General features: G+C 38.9%; 1 non-coding gene across 1 annotated transcript; it reads left to right on the top strand.

Annotated features, from left to right (window-relative positions):
- Positions 1–1,829: 1,829 nt before the first annotated feature.
- On the top strand, positions 1,830–1,901 carry TRNAS-GGA. The gene has a single exon. It is a non-coding gene; the product is annotated as a tRNA-Ser (tRNA).
- The last annotated feature ends 14,211 nt before the right edge of the window (positions 1,902–16,112 follow it).

The raw sequence follows: 16,112 nt of genomic DNA, 5'->3' as shown, positions 1-16,112 counted from the left end.
ATGATCTGCTCTGAAAGTTGTTTAAGTGGCTCAAAATGGCATGACAGCCAAAGTTGGTGAAAGAAAAACATCAGAGTCATAGTTGTCCACAAGCTACTTATCTCTATTTGTTATTTTATATACATTTATATTTTATTAAAGTATAGATTTACAATATTGTGTTAGTTTCAGGTGTACAGCAAAGTAGGTCAGTTATTTGCATGATATCAAATATAGTTACTGTGTTATTCATAACAGTATACAGGAGGCCTTAATATTTGCATGGAGATTCATAACATTATACAGGATGCAGAGATCAAAACCATCCCTAGAAAAAGAAATGCAAAAAGGCAAAATGGAAATCATTGTCTGAGGAGGCCATACAAAAAGTTGAGAAAGGAAGAGAAGTGAAAGGCAAAGGAGAAAAGGAAAGATATATCCATCTGAATGCAGAGTTTGAAAGAATAACAAGGAGAGATTAAGAAAGCTTCCTAAGTAAATCAGTGTAAAGAAATAGAGGAAAACAATAGAATGGGAAAGGCTAGAGATCTCTTAAAAAAAAAAAATCAGAGATGCTAAGGGAATATTTCATGCAAAGATGGGAACCAAAGAACAGAAATGGTATGGACCTAACAGGAGCAGAAGATATTAAGAAGAGTTGGCAAGAATACACAGAAGAACCATACAAAGAAAGATATTAATGACCCAGGTAACCTTGAGAGTGTAATCACTCACCTAGAGCCAGACATCCTGCAATACCAAGTCAAGTGAGCCTTAGGAAGCATCACTATGAACAAAGTTAGGGGAGGTGATGAAATTACAGCTGAGCTATTTTGAATCATAAAAGATGATGCTGTCAAAGTGCTGTACGCACTATGCCAGCATATTTGGCAAACCTAGCAGTGGCCACATGACTGGAAAAGTCAGTTTTCTTTCCAATCACAAAGAAAGGCAATGCCAAAGAATGTTCAAACTGCTGAACTCATCTCACATGCTAGCAAAATAATGTTCAAAATTGTCCAAGAAAAGCTTCAATAGTATGTGGACCAAGAACTTCCAGATGTTTAGCTGGATTTAGAAAAGGCAGAGAAACCAGAGATCAAATTGCCAACATCCATTCGATTATAGAAAAAGCAAGAGAATTCCAGGAAAAACATGTACTTTTGCTTCATTAACTATGGTACAGTCTTTGACTCTGTGGATCATAACAAACTGTGGGAAATTCTTATGGAGATGGAAATACCAGACCACCTTACCTGCCTCCTGATCTGTATGCAAGTCAAGAGGCAACAGTTAGAACTGGACATGGAACAACAGACTGGTTCCAAATTGGGAAAGGAGTATGTCAAGGCTGAATATTGTCACCCTGCTTAGTTAGCTTATATGCAGAATACATCATGCAAAATGCCAGGCTGGATGAAGCACAAGATGGAATCAAGATAGCCAGGAGAAATATCAATAACCTCAGATACACAGATGACACTACCCTTGTGGTAGAAAGTGAAGAGGAACTAAAGAGCCTCTTGATGAAAGTGAGAGGAGAGTGAGGAAAAAGGTGGCTTAAAAGTCAACATTCAAAAAACGAAGATTATGGCATCAGCTCCCATAACTTCATGGAAAATAGATGGGGAAACATTGGAAACAGTGACAGATTTTATTTTCTTGGGCTCCAAAATCACTGCTGATAGTGACTGTCATCATGAAATTAAAAGATGCTTGCTCCTTGGAAGGAAAGCTATGACAAACTTTGACAGTGAATTAAAAAGAAGACATTACTTTGCCAACAAAGATCCATATAGTCAAAGCTATGATTTTTTTCCAGTACTTATGTATGTACTTATTTATGGGCTTCCTTGGTGGCTCAGGGGTTAAAGTGTCTGCCTGGAATGCAGGAGACCCAGGTTTGATCCCTGGGTAGGGAAGATCTCCTGGAGAAGGAAATGACAATCCACTCCAGTACTCTTGCCTGGAGAATCCCATGGAGGGAGGAGCCTGGTAGGCTAGAGTCCATGGGGTCGCAAAGAGTCAGACATGACTGAGCGACTACACTTTATGTATGGATGTGAGAGTTGGACCGTAAAGAAAGCTGAGCACCAAAAAGCTGATGCTTCTGAACTATGGTGTTGGAGAAGACTCTTTAGAGTCCCTTGGAGACTGTAAGGAGATCAGACAGGTCTATCCCAAAGTAAATCAGTCCTGATTATTCACTGAAAGGACTGATGCTGAAATTGAAGCTCCAATACTTTGGCCACCTGATGCGAAGAATTGACCCATTAGAAAAGATTGTGGTGCTGGGAAAGACTGAAGGCAGGAGGAGAAGAGATGACAGAGGACGAGATGGTTGGACGGCATCACTGATGATGCACATGAGTTTGAGCAAGCTCCAGGAGATGGTGAAGGACATGGACTCCTGACATGCTGTATGAGGTTGCAAAGAGTCAGATATAACTGAGTGACTAAACAACAGCAACAATGCATGTATAGGGGCAGGAGGCAAATGGGAAATCTCTGCATCTTTCTATTAATTTTGATATGAACCTAAAACTGCTCTAAAAAAATAGTCTTCTTCAAATCAGAGATCTCAGATAGGTGAACCTGGGCATTCTGCTGCTATATGTATTTGGGAATATGTAACAGTTACTTCAGATAAGTGATGGAATCTGAATAGATAAAAGGAAAACAAAGCTCAGCAAAAATAGAAATATAAAATAATATTTATAATAGCCAAGACATGGAAGCAACATAAGTGCCACTCAACACTTTTAAAGATGTGTGTATAGAAACACAAGCCGGAATCAAGATTGCCGGGAGAAATATCAATAACCTCAGATATGCAGATGACACCACCCTTATGGCAGAAAGTGAAGAGGAGCTAAAAAGCCTCTTGATGAAAGTGAAAGAGGAGAGTGAAAAAGTTGGCTTAAAGCTCAACATTCAGAAAACGAAGATCATGGCATCCGGTCCCAGCACTTCATAGGAAATAGATGGGGAAACAGTGGGAACAGTGTCAGACTTTATTTTTGGGGGCTCCAAAATCACTACAGATGGTGACTGCAGCCATGAAATTAAAAGACGCTTACTCCTTGGAAGAAAAGTTATGACCAACCTAGATAGTATATTCAAAAGAAGAGACATTAACTTTGCCGACTAAGGTCCATCTAGTCAAGGCTATGGTTTTTCCTGTGGTCATGTATGGATGTGAGAGTTGGAGAAGACTCTTGAGAGTCCCCTGGACTGCAAGGAAATCCAACCAGTCCATTCTGAAGATCAACCCTGGGATTTCTTTGGAAGGAATGATGCTAAGGCTGAAACTCCAGTACTTTGGCCATCTCATGCGAAGAGTTGACTCATTGGAAAAGACTCTGATGCTGGGAGGGATTGGGGGCAGGAGGAGAAGGGGACGACCGAGGATGAGATGGCTGGATGGCATCACTGACTCGATGGACATGAGTCTGAGTGAACTCCGGGAGATGGTGCTGGACAGGGAGTCCTGGCGTGCTGTGATTCATGGGGTTGCAAAGAGTCGGGCATGACTGAGTGACTGAACTGAACTGAACTGAACATAAAATGAAATATTACTAAGCTAAAAAAATAAAATAATGCCATTTGCAGCAACATATATAGACCAACAGATTGTAATACTAAGTTAAATAAGTCAGAGTAAGAAATATCATATGATATCACTTATATGTGGAATCTAAAAAAATAATACAAATTAATTTATCTATAAAACAGAAACAGGTTCACAGACTTATGGCTACCTAAATGTTAAGGAGTGAATGAGGAATAGATTAGGAGTATGGGATTAACAAATGCTCATGACTGTAAATAATATAGATAAGCAATAAGCATTTACTTAATAACACAATCAGTTCAGTAGCTCAGTCATGTCCGACTCCATGGACTGCAGCACACCAGGCCTCCCTGTCCACACCAAGTCCCAGAGATTGCTCAAACTCATGTGCATTGTGTCTGTGATGCCATCCAACCATCTCATCCTCTGTCGTCCCCTTCTCCTCCTGCCTTCAGTCTTTCCCAGCACCACTGTCTTTTCTAATGAGTTAGTTCTTCGCATCAGGTGGCCAAAGTATTGGAGCTTCAATTTCAGCATCAGTCCTTCCAGTGAATATTCAGGACTGATTTACTTTGGGATAGACCTGTCTGATCTCCTTGCAGTCTCTGGGGGACTCTTAAGAGTCTTCTCCAACACCATAGTTCAAAAGTATCAGTTTTTTGATGCTCAGCTTTCTTTACTGTCCAACTCTCACATCCATACATAATTACTGGAAAAAAATCATAGCTTTGACTATATGGATCTTTGTTGGCAGAGTAATGTCTCTTCTTTTTAATTCACTGTCAAAGTTTGTCATAGCTTTCCTTCCAAGGAGCAAGCATCTTTTAATTTCATGATGACAGTCACTATCAGCAGTGATTTTGGAGCCCAAGAAAATAAAGTCTGTCACTGTTTCCATTGTTTCCCCATCTATTTTCCATGAAGTTTGGGAGCTGATGCCATAATCTTCGTTTTTTGAATGTTGAGTTTTAAGCTATCTTTTTCCTCACTCTCCTTTCACTTTCATCAAGAGGCTTTTTAGTTCCTCTTCATTTCTACAATAAGGGTAGTGTCATCTGTGTATCCGAGGTTATTGATATTTCTCCTGGCAATCTTGATTCCAGCTTGTGCTTCATCCAGCCAGGCATTTTGCATGAGGAGCAACCCAACGTTCAAGGATCGGTGGCTGCACAGGCACAGGAGTGCCGAGAGGAGCTACACCTCCACATTCAAGGTTAGAAGGGGCGGCCGTGAGGAGATACCTCTCATTCAAGGAAAGGAACAGCAGTTGTGCCTTGCTGGAGCAGCCATGGAGAGATACCCCACATCCAAGGTAAGAGAAACCCAAGTAAGATGGTAGGTGTTGCAAGAGGGCATCAGAGGCCAGACACACTGAACCATAACCACAGAAAACTAGTCAATCTGATCACACAGACCACAGCCTTGTCTAACTCAATGAAACTAAGCCATGCCATGTGGGTCCACCCAAGACAGGTGGGTCATGGTGCAGAGGTCCAACAGAATGTGGTCCACTGGAGAAGGGAATGGCAAACCACTTCAGTATTCTTGCCTCGAGAACCCCATGAACAGTATGAAAAGGCAAAATGATAGGATACTGATAGAGGAACTCCCCAGGTCAGTAGGTGCCCAATTTGCTACTGGAGATCAGTAGAGAAATAACTCCAGAAAGAATGAAGGGATGGAGCCAAAGGAAAAACAATACCCAGTTGTGGATGTGACTGGTGATAGAAGCAAGGTCCGATGCTATAAAGAGCAATCTTGCATAGGAACCTGGAATGTTAGGTCCATGAATCAAGGCAAATTGGAAGTGGTCAAACAGGAGACTGCAAGAGTGAACGTCAACATTCTAGGAATCAGCGAACTAAAATGGACTGGAATGGGTGAATTTAACACAGATGACCATTATATCTACTACTGCAGACAGGAATCCCTTAGAAGAAATGGAGTAGCTATCATGGTCAACAGAAGAGTCTGAAATGCAGTACTTGGATGCACTCTCAAAAATGACACAATGATCTCTGTTCATTTCCAAGGCAAACCATTCAATACACGGTAACCCAAGTCTATGCTCCAACCAGTAACGCTGAAGAGGCTGAAGTTGAATGGTTCTATGAAGACTTACAAGATCTTTTAGAACCAAAAAGATGTCCTTTTCATTACAGGAGACTGGAATGCAAAAGTAGGAAGTCAAAAAACACCTGGGGTAACAGGCAAATTTGGCCTTGGAATCCAGAATGAAGCAGGGCAAAGGCTAATAGAGTTTTGCCAAGAGAACGCACTGGTCATAGCAAACATGGTCTTCCAACAACATAAGAGAACACTCAACACATGGACATCACCAGATGGTCAACACTGTAATCAGATTGATTATAGTCTTTGCAGCCAAAGATGGACAAGCTCTATACAGTCAGCAAAAACAAGACTGGGAGCTGACTGTGGCTCGGACCATGAACACCTTATTGCCAAATTCAGACTTAAATTGAAGGAAGTAGGAAAAACCACTAGACCATTCAGGTATGACCTAAATAAAATAACTTATGATTATACAGTGGAAGTGAGAAATTGATTTAAGGGACTAGATCTGATAGATAAGAGTACCTGATGAACTATGGATGGAGGTTCATGACATTCTACAGGAGACAGGGATCAAGACCATCCTCATGGAAAAGAAATACAAAAATGTAAAATGGCTGTCGAGACCTTATAAATAGCTGTGAAAAGAAGAGAAGTGAAAAGCAAAGGGGTAAAAGAAAGATATAAACATCTGAATGCCGAATTTCAAAGAATAGCAAGGAGAGATAAGAAAGCCTTCTTCAGCGATCAATGCAAAGAAATAGAGGAAAACAACAGAATGGGAAAGACTAGAGATCTCTTCAAGAAAATTAGAGATACCAAGGGAACATTTCATGCAAAGACGGGCTCGATAAAGGACAGAAATGGTATGGACCTAACAGAAGCAGAAGATATTAAGAAGAGGTGGCAAGAATACACAGAAGAACTGTTCAAAAAAGATCTTCATGACCCAGATAATCACGATGGTGTGATCACTCACCTAGGGCCAGACATCCTGGAATGTGAAGTCAAATGGGCCTTAGAAAGCATCACTACGAACAAAGCTAGTGGAGGTAATGGGTTTCCGTTGAGCTATTTCAAACCTTGAAAGATGATGCTGTGAAAGTGCTGCACTCAATATGCCAGCAAATTTGGAAAACTCAGCAGTGGCCACAGGACTGGAAAAGGTCAGTTTTCATTCCAACCCCAAAGAAAGGCAATGCCAAAGAATGCTCAAACTACTGCACAATTGCACTCATCTCACACACTAGGAAAGGAATGCTTGAAACTCTGCAAGCCAGGCTTCAGCAATATGTGAACCGTGAACTTCCAGATGTTCAAGCTGGTTTTAGGAAAGTCAGAGGAACCAGAGATCAAATTGCCAGCATTCACTAGATCATGGAAAAAGCAAGAGAGTTCCAGAAAAACATCTATTTCTGCTTTATTGACTATACCAAAGCCTTTGACTGTGTGGATCACAATAAACTGTGGAAAATTCTGAAAGAGATGGGAATACCAGACCACCTGATGTGCTCCTCTTGAGAAACCTATATTCAGGTCAGGAAGCAACAGTTAGAACTGGACATGGAACAACAGACTGCTTCTAAATAGGAAAAGGTGTACGTCAAGGCTGTATATTGTCACCCTGCTTTTTAACTTCTATGCAGAGTACATCATGAGAAATGCTGGGCTGGAAGAAGCACAAACTGGAATCAAGATTGCTGGGAGAAATATCAATAGCCTCAGATATGCAGATGACACCACCCTTATGGCAGAAAGTGAAGAGGAACTAAAATGCCTCTTGATGAAAGTGAAAGAGGAGAGTGAAAAAGTTGCCTTAAAGCTCAACATTCAGAAAACGAAGATCATGGCATCTGGTCCCATCACTTCATGGGAAATAGATGGAGAAACAGTGGAAACAGTGTCAGACTTTATTTTTGGGGGCTCCAAAATCACTGCAGATGGTGATTGCAGCCATGAAATTAAAAGACGCTTACTCATTGGAACTAAAGCAGAGACATTACTTTGCCAGCAAAGTTCCGTCTAGTCAAGGCTATGGTTTTTCCAGTGGTCATGTATGGATGTGAGAGTTGGACTGTGAAAAAAGCTGAGCATGAAAGAATTGATGCTTTTGAACTGTGATGTTTGGAGAAGACCCTTGAGAGTTCCTTGTACTGCAAGGAGATCAAACCAGTCCATCCTAAAGGATATTTGTCCTGGGTGTTCATTGGAAGGACTGATGCTGAAGGTGAAACTCCAATCTTTGCCTACCTCATGAAAAGAGTTGACTAATTGTAACAGTCTCTGGAATTGAACTGCAGGAGTTTCTTGTATATTTTCGAGATGAATTCTTTGTCAGTTGCTTCATTTGCTATTATTCTCTCCCCTCTGAAGGCTGTCTTTTCAACTTGCTTATAGTTTCCTTTGTTGTGAAGAAGCTTTTAATTTTAATTAGGTCTCATTTGTTTATTTTTGCTTTTATTTCCAATATTCTGGGAGGTGAGTCATAGAGGATCCTGCTGTGACTTATGTCGGAGAGTGGTTTGCCTATGTTCTCCTTTAGGAGTTTTATAGTTTCTGGTCTCACATTTAGATCTTTCATCCATTTTGAGTTTATTTTTTGTATGGTTTTAGAAAATGTTCTCTTTTCATTCTTTTACATGTGGTTAACCAGTTTTCCCAGGACCACTTGTTAAAGAGATTGTCTTTTCTCCATTGTATATTCTTGCCTCCTTTGTCGAAGACAAGGTGTCCATAGGTGTGTGGATTTATTTCTGGGCTTTCTATTTGTTCCATTGATCTATATTTCTGTCTTTGTGCCAGTACCATACTGTCCTGATGACTGTGGCTTTGTAGTAGAGGTTGAAGTCAGGCAGGTTGATTCCTCCAGTTCCACTCTTCTTTCTCAAGACTGCTTTGGCTATTAGAGGTTTTCTGTATTTCCATACAAATTGTGAAATTATTTGTTCTAGCTCTGTGAAAAATACCATTGGTAGTTTGACAGGGATTCCATTGAATCTATAGATTGCTTTGGGTAGTATACTCATTTTCACTATATTGATTCTTCTGATCCATGAACACGGTATATTTCTCCATCTATTAGTGTCCTCTTTACTTTTAGAGAAGGCAATGGCATCCCACTCCAGTACTCTTGCCTGGAAAATCCCATGGATGGAGGAGCCTGGTAGGCTGCAGTCCATGGGGTCGCTGAGGCTCGGACACGACTGAGTGACTTCACTTTCCCTTTTCACTTTCATAAACTGGAGAAGGAAATGGCAACCCACTTCAATATTCTTGCCTGGAGAATCCCAGGGACGGGGGAGCCGGGTGGGCTGCCATCTATGGGGTTGCACAGAGTCGGACACGACTGAAGTGACTTATCAGTAGCAGTTGATTTCTTTCACCAGTGTTTTATAGTTTTCTATATATAGGTCTTTTGTTTCTTTAGGTAGATATATTCTTAAATATTTAATTCTTTTCATTGCAATGGTGAATTGAATTGTTTCCTTAATTTCTCTATTTTCTCATTATTGGTGTATAGGAATGTAAGGGATTTCTGTGTGTTGATTTTATATCAATATACAAGCAACTCCTGCAGCTCAATTCCAGAAAAATAAACAACCCAATCAAAAAAATGGGCCAAAGAACTAAACAGACATTTCTCCAAAGAAGACATACAGATGGCTAACAAACACATGAAAAGATGCTCAACATCACTCATTATCAGAGTAATGCAAATCAAAACCACAGTCAGGTACCATTTCATGCCAGTCAGAATGGCTGCAATCCAAAAGTCTACAAGCAATAAATGCTGGAGAGGGTGCAGAGAAAAGGGAACCCTCTTACACTGTTGGTGGGAATGCAAACTAGTACAGCCACTATGGAAAACAGTGTGGAGATTCCTTAAAAAACTGGAAATAGAACTGCCATATGACCCAGGATTCCCACTGCTGGGCATACACACTGAGGAAACCAGAATTGAAAGAGACACATGTACCCCAATGTTCATCACAACACTGTTTATAGTAGCCAGGACATGGAAACAACCTAGATGTCCATCAGCAGATGAATGGATAAGAAAGCTGTGGTACATATACACAATGGAGTATTACTCAGCCATTAAAAAGAATACATTTGAATCAGTTCTAATGAGGTGGATGCAACTGTAGCCTATTATACAAATGAAGTAATCCAGAAAGAAAAACACCAATACAGTGTACTAATGCATATTTATGGAATTTAGAAAGATGGTAACAATAACCCTGTATGCAAGACAGCAAAAGAGACACAGATGTATAGAACAGTCATTTGGATTCTGTGGGAGAGGGCAAGGGTGGGATGATTTGGGAGAATGGCATTGAAACATGTATAATATCATATGTGGAATGAATCACCCGTCTGGGTTTGATGCATGATACAGGATGCTCAGGGCTGGTACACTGGGATGACCCAGAGGGATGGTATGGGAAGGGAGGTGGGAGGGGGGTTTAGGATGGGGAACACGTGTACACCCATGGCAGATTCATGCTGATGTATGGCAAAACCAATACAATATTGTAAAGTAATTAGCCTCCAATTAAAATAAATAAATTTATATTAAAAACAAAGAAAACAAAGAGGCTAAAAAAAAAAGGAAGATACTCTGATGCTGGGAGGGATTGGGGGCAGGAGGAGAAGGGGACTTCAGAGGATGAGATGGCTGGATGGCATCACTGACTCGATGGACATGAGTTTGAGTAAACTCCGGGAGTTGGTGATTGACAGGGAGGCCTGGAGGGCTGGGATTCATGGGGTCTCAAGGAGTCAGACACGACTGAGCGACTGAACTGAACTGAACTGTTTATGCATATAAGCTAACTAAGCAGGGTGACAATTTACAGCCTTGACGTACTCCTTTCCCAATTTGAAACCAGTCTGTTGTTCCATGTCCAGTTCTAACTATTGTCTCTTGACCTGCATACAGACTTCTCAGGAGGCAGGTAAGGTGGTCTGGTATTTCCATCTCCATAAGAATTTCCCACAGTTTGTTATGATCCACAGAGTCAAAGACTGTACCATAGTTAATGAAGCAAAAGTACATTTTTTTTTTCTGGAATTCTCTTGCTTTATCTATGATCGAATGGATGTTGGCAATTTGATCTCTGGTTTCTCTGCCTTTTCTAAATCCAGCTTGAACATCTGGAAGTTATTGGTTCACATACTGTTGAAGCCTTATCTTGGAGAATTTTGAACATTACTTTGCTAGCATGTGAGATGAGTTCAGCAGTCTGAACATTCTTTGGCATTGCCTTTCTTTGGGATTGGAAGGAAAACTGACCTTTTCCAGTCGTGTGGCCACTGCTAGGTTTGCCAAATATGCTGGCATATTGCGTACAGCAGCTTGACAGCATCATCTTTTAGCCTTTGAATTAGCTCAGCTGTAATTTCATCACCTCCCCTAACTTTGTTCATAGTGATGCTTCCTAATGCCCACTTGACTTCACACTCCAGGATGTCTGGCTCTAGGTGAATGAGCAAACCATCATGGTTACCTGGGTCATTAATAACTTTTTTTGTATGGTTCTTCTGTGCATTCTTGCCATCTCTTCTAAATATCTTCTGCTTCTGTTAGGTCCATACCATTTCTGTCATTAATTTTGTTCACCTTTGCAGGAATTGTTCCCTTGGTCTCTCTAGAAGACATCTATAATTTTTCCCAGTCTATTGTTTCTATTTCTTTGCATGGTTCACTTAGGAAGGCTTTCTTATCTATCCTTATTATTCTTTGGAATTCTGCATTCAGATGGATATATCTTTCTTTTTCTCCTTTGCCTTTCACTTCTCTTCTTTTCTCAGCTATTTGTAAGGCCTCTTCGGACAACCTTTTTGCCTAGCCTCCCATGCATGCATAGCCTCTCCCTTTATCATCATCTTCCACTAGAGGGGTACTTTCATTATAGTTGATGACTTACATTGACATAATAATCCCAGGTGACTCAGTGGTAAAGAATTTGTCTGGTACACAGGAGTCATGAAATGCAGTAAATATAGGTTTGATCCTTGAGTTGGGAAGGTCCTCTGGAGAAGGAAATAGCAACCTACTCAAGTATTCTTGCCTGGGAAATCCCATGGAAAGTCCATTGGGTCACAAAAGTGTTGGACACAACTGATCGACTCAATGAACACTTTTGGCATTGCACGTTCCATGGGCTTGGATGAATATATAATGATACATATTCACCATTGTATACCATACAGTATTTTCACAGTCCTAAAAATCTTTGTGTTCTGCCTATTCATTTCTCTGCAGCTCCTGCAACCACTATGACACCTTTTTTTTTTTTTTTTTTTTTTACAGATTTCCAATCTTTGGTCATTGTGCATAACAAGAAGAATGTGTCACTTTTTGAAAAATCTTTCCAAACCTCTCTTTTAAAAAAATAACCTGGCTGTTTGTATTTATTTACTACTTAATTCTTATCTTCTATGGCTGCAGGCCTTGCATCTTATTTTGTCTTACTGGGTAGAATTTTATGAACCTATCACTTCACTTTCTTTCTTTTTTTTTTTTTTTACTATAATTGGGAAAAGAGCTGATATATAGCTAGAGGCACATCATTATGGGAAGAGTTAGGACAAATTAACTGTGATTAACTAAGATTATGTGGTTCAAAGTTATATTTGACAGTACATGTTTTTGCCCTTATGAAAATTGTTTTGTAAGTAAAGCATGAAATATTAAATTAGCCATTAATGATATTCAACTACCATGAATCTGGAAAGTGCCAAGTTCATTCTATAGTTTTACATATGCTTAATTGCTTTTACTAAGAAAAATTAATTTTAAAAATGTAGTAATACATTATTATTCTTCATAATACTTCAGTGTATCCTGACATACATATATTTATTCTCTGTATCATTAAACCATAATAATTTCTTTAAAAATGTGTGATATATTTAATTAACAATATAATGCTTTAACAGGTTAGTGAACTAATGTCTGTTAAACCTGGATTTTTCTAAGTATTTTACATACACTGTTTAATTTAATCCCAAAGCAAACCTGAACATTTATTTCTATTTTCTGGTTACTCTCATTTTCCCAATGATGAAATGTAAGACTTAGAGAAGTAAATTTCACAGGTAGAAGGCAGTAGGGTTAGGATCAAAATTCAAATCCACCTAATTGTTAAACCATTGCCTGAAAACTCATGTTCATTATCTATGCTATCAATTTGGATTTGTGGTTTATTGTAATTGTAAATAAATTCATTCAGATTAACTTGTAACTATTGTTTTGTGGATCATGTTTGAATGTGGGGTCTATGGATCTAGTTTTATTAAAAAGTCAGGCTGTTGAATCATTAGTTGTATCCAAAGGAAGAGCCTCTAGTTATTGTAGCAGGCTGCTCAGGCACAGAGAAGGCAAGAATAATTCAGAGGTTTGTGATTTCAGGGAGGTCAGAGAAGAGACAGGCTGATTTAGAGAAAAGGCAGAACAAGGAGATTGAAGGCTCTGTAATTTGGAAAAATAACAAGGTAGTGTCTCTTGGATTTTAAATACTGGGACTTGTTCTATTTGATTGAAAATAAACTTAGAGAGAACCAAAACAGAATAATTAAAATTAAGTTAAGAAGATACAAAGAAGAAAAGAAATAGGACTGAAGGAAAATACTTCAAAATATTATCAGTAGCTATGTCTGGGAGTAGGAGGACAAATGATTTTTTATTTTTCTCTTTGTATTTTGTTACTTTACAGTTTCTTTCTATTAAACACACACTATAAACACAATTTAGAGAAAATTTATTATTATTATTACTATTATTTTTTCATAACATAGCATGATGGTTGTTAAGTATTTTAGGAACAAAGCCTGACTGAGTTTTAAAACTAGGTTTGCAATGTATTACCTTTGTGACATTGGATAAGTTATATATCCTCTCAAAGCATTTTTATTTATTAAGTTGCTACTGAGTACTATTTATTGAAACAGTGCTATTATAATTAACATATAATTAATATGCAATTATTATTCCTATTATCTAGAATGTGTTGTTAGTTACTACTGGAATTATTTAATTTTCTTTTTATGCTTATTAGGGTTTCCCTGTTAGCTCAGCCAGTAAAGAAAATGCATGCAATGCGGGAGACCTGGGTTGATCCCTGGGTTAGGAAGATTCCCTGAAGAAGGGAAAGGTTACCCACTCCAGTATTCTGGCCTGGAGAAGTCCATGGACTCCAGTCCATGGGGTCACAAAGAGTCACAGACAACTGAACAACTTTCACTTCACTTATGTTTATTAGCTACTTTATTTTAAATAATTAAAAATATAAAGTGTGATATTTCCTAAGGATTTTTTTCTCCTAAAAATGCCCAGATCTCAACTTCAAGATTCACATCAGTACCACTCCCACCCCCATCCCTCCAGCATCACAAACCAGATACCTACCAGCAGTGCATAGATGACAAGGGAAGTTTAGACAAAGGAGCACTCTTGCTCAACCAGGAACTGTATATCTGTGCTATCAGCTCACCCAAGTGGTCTTGGAAGTTCCATTTCTGTCTTAACTTTGTGAAACCCAGTAAGCATTCAATGCATATTTAAATGTAAGACTTTATGTGTAACCCAGATATATTCCAGGGTGCATGTGGCCACATTCATCACAGTGTCACAGGAGAAGAAACACAGTCCTGCAACTAAAAGTAATACAAGTGGTTCCCATCTTTACTAACTTCTCTTGAAGAACATCTCTATAATCAGTCCATGGCACTGATATAACACTAAAAAAGCTATTTTTCTCAAGAGGAACTTCTCAAGACTTATTTTTTCTTGAAATTCTCTCCCCTATTCATCTTGCTGTTCCCCACTTACATTCCAGGGCTTCTTCTAAGACTCTCCCACCCCAAAATTCATACTCCTTTGTCAAAACTGCCTCTCACCTCATACCAGGCAGGCTTCCCTTGTTTCTCTTACCCCAACATTTGTATTCTTATTTTTCCTCTGTAGTAAACGATGGCCTTTTTGACTAAAAATATTCTAGTTCTCTCCTTTCCCATCTCCCACAACAGTATGTCCATTTGCTAAATATGACCAGGGGGCCTGAAGAAGATATAGAGAATAAAATAATTTGCATTCCAAATATACATGAGAGCTATATCACATTTAAAAGACACACATAGAGGATCTAACTTCCAAAATGCTTTGTTATCTTAAATGACTATATATGCAGCAAATCGCCTTAATCCCACTATACTTTTCCATTTTCAGTAGTAATAATCAATACAACTAATCAAGCACCGACCATTAGCTGGATACTGTATAAGATACTTTCAGCATATTATGTTATCTATTCTTCATAACAAACTTCTGAGACATTAGCTAACTTGCCTATGGTGATATAGTTAATGGTGGTAGAATTAAGGTTTTTTAAAAAAGATCTACATAACTCCAAAGCCCATGAGATTAATTACCACACTATTTCTAGGTAAATATAATAGAAGAATGTAGCTTCTGGTTAAAGAAAATAATTGTCTATGGTCTAAGACTGGGTTAATATCAGAGCTTATTAGCAACAGTAGACACTATGTTCTATCCACTTGTATAGGATGGAATTGATTTAATGACTTTATTGGTGCATAATCAAAGACAAGAACAGAAGTAGACTGTGTTACATCTGTTATATCTGATTTCTCGCCTAAAGGTTTATAACTCTGATAAATTTCTGAACAGAGCAGTGTTAAGGACAAACTGGCAAAACTCTTTATTTGACTGCTTCAGATTGTCTAGTTCTAAATTTTACTTTTAAGTGAATAAAGCCTCCTCAGTCATAAATCCTAAAATATTTGAGCTCCTGGGCTTAGATGCAAGTATATTTGAACCCCGATTGCATAAGCTGGCTCTTGTTTTTTTGTAACACTTCGTTTGAACATTTCTTTATGAGACAAGAATGTAGGACACAGACATGTAAAACTCAGTTATTCTGAGTTCAAAAACATGTGTGGAGGACCAACTAGATATTTCTGATCATGATTAGCTTTGTTACTGTAAATCATTACATCAAATATGTCAACATCTTTTTGTTCATCCTTTTGGCCAACTGCTACTAAAAGTTAACTTTGCTTTATATTTCTGGCTGCTGTGTGTATGTGTAAATAAAGTATTTATTATGCACAGCCACAGTCTTACTGTCTATATAAAATGCATCCGCCTGGAAATATTATGAGGATGATTTTTTTTTCCCTGTAGATTTTGAAGCTATTTTTCTCTCTAATCTTGGCATTGTAAAAATGGCTTCTTACCCATTTCAGACCTACTCCTGTGTGTACGTGCGCTTAGTCACTCTGTTGTGTCTGACTCTTGTGACCCCATAGACTGTAGCCTGCCAGGCTCCTCTGTCCATGGGATTCTCCAGGCAAGAATCCTGGACTGGGCTGCCATTTCATTTTCCAGGGGATTTTCCCAACCCAGGAATTGAACCTGGGTCTGCTGCATTGCAGGCAGACTCTTTACTGACTTAGCTAT

The sequence above is a fragment of the Oryx dammah genome, unplaced genomic scaffold, assembly GCF_014754425.2.
Source record: "Oryx dammah isolate SB20612 unplaced genomic scaffold, SCBI_Odam_1.1 HiC_scaffold_17, whole genome shotgun sequence".
Classification (NCBI taxonomy): domain Eukaryota; kingdom Metazoa; phylum Chordata; class Mammalia; order Artiodactyla; family Bovidae; genus Oryx; species Oryx dammah.
This window is presented reverse-complemented; position numbering and strand designations above follow the sequence as displayed.